Below are 6,926 nucleotides of genomic sequence, written 5' to 3' on the forward strand. Positions count from 1 at the left end.
AAAGAGATCGTCAGTGCAATTTTTGAGGCCAACAGAGCAACTCAGTGAGAAGTCAAAAAGAGCCAGTTACAATCAGTGATGTTGGGCACAAAGTCTGAGGGCTGAGGGCTAGTGGACGTTTCGACAGCCGCCGACCCGCAGCTTAGAACCTCCCACACAAACTTTCATGGAAGTCTGAGTAGGCTGTGCAGTTTTCCTCCTTGTTCCTGCAACCATGTCCACCAACGAGAATGCTAATTCAACAGCTGCCCGACTCAACAGATTCAAGAACAAAGGGAAAGACAGTACAGAAATGCCGCGACGCCAGATAGAAGTTAATGTGGAACTTAGGAAAGCAAAAATAGATGACCAGATGCTGAAAAGGAGGAACGTCAGCTCATTTCCTGATGATGCTACTTCTCCACTACAGGAAAACCGAAACAATCAGGGTACTGTAAATTGGTCTGTTGAGGATATTGCTAAAGGCATAAACAGTAACAATTTGGAAAGCCAGCTCCAAGCTACTCAAGCTGCTTGGAAACTGCTTTCTAGAGAGAAACAGCCTCCTATAGACAACATCATCCGGGCTGGTTTGATACCAAAGTTTGTGTCCTTCTTGGGCAAAACTGATTGTAGTCCCATTCAGTTTGAATCTGCTTGGGCGCTTACCAACATTGCTTCTGGAACATCTGAACAGACCAAAGCTGTGGTGGACGGAGGTGCTATCCCAGCATTCATTTCTCTCTTGGCATCTCCCCATGCTCACATCAGCGAGCAAGCTGTATGGGCTCTTGGAAACATTGCAGGGGATGGTTCAGCTTTCAGAGACTTAGTTATCAAACATGGTGCAATTGACCCACTGTTGGCACTTCTTGCAGTTCCTGATCTCTCAAACTTGGCATGTGGTTACTTACGTAATCTTACCTGGACGCTTTCAAACCTTTGTCGAAACAAAAATCCTGCACCTCCCTTAGATGCTGTTGAGTAAATTCTTCCTACTTTAGTTCGACTCCTGCACCACAATGATCCAGAAGTATTAGCAGATTCCTGCTGGGCTACTTCTTACCTGACTGATGATCCAAATGAATGCATTGAGATGGTTGTGAAGAAAGGAGTTGTTCCTCAACTTGTGAAGCTTCTAGGAGCCACTGAATTGCCCATTGTGACTCCGGCACTAAGAGCCATAGGGAATATTGTCACTGGAACAGATGAACAGACTCAGAAAGTGATAGATGCAGGAGCACTCACAGTCTTTTCCAGCCTGCTGACAAACCCCAAAACTAATATTCAGAAGGAAGCCACATGGACAATGTCGAACATTACAACCAGATGCAAGGACCAGATACAGCAAGTTGTGAATCACGGCCTAGTCACGTTTCTTGTTGGTGTCCTCTCTAAGGCAGACTTTAAGACACAGAAGGAGGCTGCATGGGCTATAACCAACTATACCAGTGGTGGGACTGTTGAATAGATTGTGTATCTTGTTCATTGTGGGATAATAGAACCTTTGATGAACCTCTTGAGTGCAAAAGATACCAAAATTATTCAGGTTATTCTTGATGCCATTTCAAATATCTTTCAGGCTGCTGAGAAACTAGGTGAGACAGAAAAACTCAGTATAATGATTGAAGAGTGTGGAGGCTTGGATAAAATTGAAGCACTACAGAGCCATGAAAACAAGTCTGTATACAAGGCCTCGTTAAACTTAATTGAGAAGTACTTCTCAGTGGAGGAAGAGGAAGATCAAAATGTGGTACCAGAAACTACCTCTGAAGGCTTTGCCTTCCAAGTTCAGGATGGAGCTCCCAGAACCTTTAACTTCTAATGTCTAGCCAAGGCACAAAGTTGTTAGCTATGTGCTGTGCTATGCCGTATTCACATAAATTTGTCTTACTGTTTCTCTACTAAGAACTCTTTTTAAATGTGGTTTGTTATTGTAGCACTTTTTACAAAAGAAACTATACTTGAACAGTTATAAACTGTACATAACTCTATGTAGCTGTCCTCTGAGTTTATTTCTATGTGGAATTTCGTATTCTGTCATGTCTTGTAAATAAAGATTAAGTTCCATTAAAAAAAAAAAAAACAATCAGTGATGTTGGAGACAAGATTGTTCCAGAACAGCAGAGTTGACCAGAGTTCATGATGACCTAAAAACTATGAATGTCTTCATCATTAAACCTCCAAAATGGCAATTATATCAAATGATAAAAAGTTATATTTGTTATGTTTTGTTTTTTTTGTTGTTTTTATTGGATATTCTCTACATTTACATTTCAGATGTTATCCCCATCCCATCCACCCCGCCTCAAGTGCCACAATGAAGATGCTCCTCCCAACCAGCCTCTCCCATTTCTGCATATTGTCATTCCCCTACCCTGGGAAAATAAGCCTTCCCTGAACAAAAGGTCTCTCCTCCCATTGCTAGCAGAGAATGTTTTCCTCTGCTACATATGCACCTGGAGTCATAGGTCTCTACTTGGGAACTCGTTGGTTGGTGTGTTAGTCCCTTGGAGCTGTAGTGGGTTTGGTTAGTTGATAATTTTGTTTTTCCCATGGAGTTGCAGACCCTGTCAGCTCTTTAAGCTCTTTTTTCAGTTCATTCACTGGGTTCCTAGTGTTCATTCTGATGGTTAGCTGCAAGCATTCTCCTCTGTATCAGTATGGCTCTGGCAGTGCCTCTGAGGAGGCATCCATATCATGTTCCTGCCAGTAAGCACTAGTTGGCATCAGCAATAGTGCTTGCGTTTAGTGACTGTTTATGGGGTGGTGCCCTGGTGAAGCAGTCTCTGAACAATCTTTTCTCCAATCCCTGCTCCCCTATTTGCCCCTTATTTTCTCTCTTGAGTGTTTTGTCCTCCCTTCTAAGGAGGACTGAGGCATCCACCTTCTGGCATTTCTTCTCTTTTGAGCTTCAAAGGTTGTGTGTGATATTTCTTGGGTATTCAAACTTTTTGGTTTAGTATCTGCTTATATGTGAGTACAAACCATGAGTGTTCTTTTGTAACTAGTTATTTCACTCAGGATGATAAATTTAAGTTCCATTCATCTCCCTAGCAATTTCATAAAGTCATTGTTTTTAATAGCTGAGTGGTACTACATTGTGTACAGGTACCAAAATTTCTGTATCCACTCCTTTGTTGATGAACATAAGAGTTCTTTCCAACTTCTGGCTATTATAAATAAGGCTGAAATGAACATAGTGGAGTATGTGTCCTTGTCTTTCTTTTAGGTACATGCCCAAGAGTAGTATAGCTGGGTTCTCTTGTAGTCCAATGTCCAATTTTCTGAGGCCATGCCAGAGTGATTTCCAGAGTGTTTGTACCAGTTTACAATCCCATCAACAGTGGAGGAGTGTTCCTCTTTCTCTGCATCCTCACCAGCATCTGCTGTCACCTGAGTTTTTGATCTTAGCCATTCTGACTGGTATGAGGTGAAATCTTAGGGTGGTTTTGATTTGCATTTCTCTAATGACTAGGGAGTTGAACATTTCTTTAGGTGCTTCTCAGCCATTCGATATTCCTTCATTGAGAAGTCTTTGTGTAGCTCTGTATCTCATTTTAAAGGGATTATTTTATTATTTAGAGTCTAACTTCTTGAGTTCTTTGTATATATTGTATATTCCATTCTGTTGTTTGTCAATTAGTCCTTTCTACATTGTTCTTTGCCTTGAAGAAGCTCTGTAATTTCATGAGGTCCCAATTCTTAATCTTAGAGCATATGCCAATGCTGTTCTGTTTAGGAAATTTTCACCTATGCTTATGTTTTTTGATGTGTTTCACCACTTTATGTTCTATTAGGTTTAGTGTACTTAGTTTCATGTGGAGATCTTTGATCCACTTGGACTTGAACTTTGTACAAGGAGATAAGAAAGGATTAATTTGCATTCTTCTGCATGCTGCGTGCCAGTTGAACCAGAACCATTTGTTGAAAAGTTTGCCCTTTTTCCATTGAATATTTTTACCTTTTTTTCAAAGATCAAGTGATAATATCTGTATGGGTTCATTTCTGGGTCTTTGATTCTATTCCATTTATCTACCTGCCTGCCCCTTCCTGAATAAAATGCACATTTTATCTCAATCTGCAATACAAATTGAGGTTGGTGATGATGATTCCCCCAGATATTTTTGTATTGTTTGGAATAGTTTTTACTATCCTGTTTTATTATTATTATTATTATTATTATTATTATTATTATTATTATTATTATTATTTAAGATGAATTTGCAAAGTGTTCTTTCTAACTCTTTGAAACATTGAGTTCAAATTTTGGTGGGGAAGTCATTGAATCTGTAGATCGCCTTAGGCAAGAAGGCCATTTTTAATATGTTGATCTTGCTAATCCATGAGCATGACAAGACTTTCCAACTTCTGAAGTCTTTTTCAATTTTCTTCTTCAGAAACTTGAAGTTCTGTTGTAGTAAATATTAAAATATAAAATATCTCTTCTCTTTATCAGCCCCATGGTCCTGCTTTGCAGGCCCTATTCTAGTTCAGAGATACATGCTCCTCTGATACTCAGTGCAATCAGCCCCAGGATCTTATTTGTCTGTGAGACTCCCTTCCCTTGGTGGTTTTAAAATGCCTGTGACTTTCTCCCTCTTGAGGTGCTTCATTACTTCAAAACTCAACACAAGCACAACTCTACAGCCTGATAACTTTTCATACAGGTTTATGCATTCAATTATCAATCCACAGACCCTCTACACAACAAGATTTCATCAAATAGACCTATAAAATCCTTAAATGTTTATAGCTATTTAACGCCAATTAATCCCACCTGGATCTAATTCATCCTTCTGGACATCCACCTTGGAACTTTTGGTCCTCCTTTGTGCTCTGCTCTCTCTCCACCTCCATTACTCCACCCAGTCGCTGTCTCTCCTTTATTTTTCTAATTAAAAAGGGAAAGTTCAGCTGAAGTCACCTCATGAGTAGTGACTAAGTAGCCCTTCTTCAGGAAGTGGAATTAACATTAAAATAAAAACAGCTTCAGGATAATCTATAGGTGTATATTACTTACTAAGTTAAAAAATCTTAAAAGATTATGAAATATAAAAAAAGATTCACCTTTGTTAAAGAAATTATTTGTGGTATTCTTTCTATTATGATGAAATAATAGTAGATGAAAAGATAATGCATTTGAACATATAAAACGCGTTAGTAAAAGGAAATATATATAATAATGTGATGGTTACAACATGATATATTTAACATTTGAAAAATTGCAGAATAGACTTTAAAAGATAAAAAAAATAGTAAAATTATATCTGAAAATGTAGCCTTTAGGCTGGGACCAGGAAGAGCCACAGGAGGACTCTCACTCCTGATCCCAGGGTGGACTCCATATTCCTTCCTCACTGACTATCTCTGAGGGACAGCCAAGAAATATCAGAGTCCAGGTAGTGGTTTTTCTTGGAAACACACATTCTTCTCAAGGCCAGACCTGGCCCAGTTGCATCAGGACTGAGCACTGCCATCAGAGGTCAAAGCCTACGACATAGGAGAAATCTCCCTCCAGAGATCAAGGACCCACATACTCACAGGAGAGAAAAGCACTAATCAGAGACAACAAGATCACCTAGTAGCACCAAAAACAAGAGGGCAAGAGGACAGCACAAGAATCTAAGAAATGGAAACCAAGACAAACTGGCAACATCAGAACCCAGTTATCCCACCACAGCAAATAGTGGATAACCTAACTCACCAGAAAAAACAAGATTTAGACTTAAAATCATACATCATGTTGATGATAGATATCATTGAGAAGCAGATAAATAACACACATAAAGAAGTACAGGAAATCCAGGAGAAATCCAAGAACACATCAAAATTGCCATTAATCATATTCAAGTAGGCCTCATCCAAGGGATGCAAGGATGGTTCAATATTCGAAAATTCACCAATGTAATCCACTACATAAACAAAATCAAAGAAAAAAGCGCCATGAACATCTCTTTACATGCTCAGAAAACCTTTGACAAAACTCAACACCCCTTCATGGTTAAAGTATTGGAAAGGTAGGGTATTCAAGGCACATACTTAAACATAGTAAAAGCAATAGAGAGCAAACAAGTGGCCAAAATCAAACTAAATGGTAAAAAAATCGAAGCAATCTCACTAAAATAGGGACTAGACAAGAGAGCTTACTCTCTCCATAACTATTAAATATAGTACTAGAAGTTCTAGGCAGACCAATTAGAGAGAAAGAAAAAACAAAACAAAAAAGGGATAAAAATTGGAAAGGAAAAATCAAAATATCACTATTACTGATGATATGATAGAATACTTATGTTACCCCGAAATTTCCATCAGAGAAATTTTACAGATGATAAACAAGTTCAGCAAACTGGAACTGGCTGAAACTTCAGAAGCCTTCCTCTATTCTAAGGATAAACAGATTTTGAAAGAAGTTAGAGAATGACACCATTCACAATAGTAACAAAAATATAAAATACCTGAGTGTGACCCTAAACAAGTAATTGAAAGATCTGTATGACAAGTGTTTATTTTCTGAGTAAGTGGGCGCCAGCATCATTTTGAGTTACATGATGTCTCAAGTATGGGAACCAAAAGGGGACAGCCTTTGCTGACAGGCTATAGTGTCCTGTGGCTAAAAAGTTAGGCAACCCAGGTACACACAGAATGAGAGAGAGAGAGAGAGAGAGAGAGAGAGAGAGAGAGAGAGAGAGAGAGAGAGAGAGAGAGAGAGAGAGAGAGGAGAAAGATTAGTATCTATTTGATTCTTTAAAAATGATTATGTTTGTTATTTTGTGACCAGACAGGCCAAAAATTGGAAGCCTCAGTCCTTAGAAAACAAACAAACAAAAAATCAAAAAAAACAGCAAGTGTATAGCACCCTCTCAGAGTGGAGTACACCTAGACCTTAAATCGTTAATAACTCAAGAGCTAAGAAGATAACTTTGTGGCAATTTTTGGTTTTAAAA

The 6,926-nt window shown here is 38.8% G+C and overlaps 1 pseudogene across 1 annotated transcript; it reads left to right on the top strand.

Annotated features, from left to right (window-relative positions):
- The first annotated feature begins 214 nt into the window (after positions 1-214).
- LOC308416057 (importin subunit alpha-1-like) lies at positions 215-1,804 on the top strand (annotated as a pseudogene). Its single transcript has one exon. The product of its transcript is annotated as an importin subunit alpha-1-like (transcript).
- The last annotated feature ends 5,122 nt before the right edge of the window (positions 1,805-6,926 follow it).

This window comes from Micromys minutus, assembly GCF_963924665.1.
Source record: "Micromys minutus genome assembly, chromosome: X".
NCBI classification, from domain to species: Eukaryota; Metazoa; Chordata; class Mammalia; order Rodentia; family Muridae; genus Micromys; species Micromys minutus.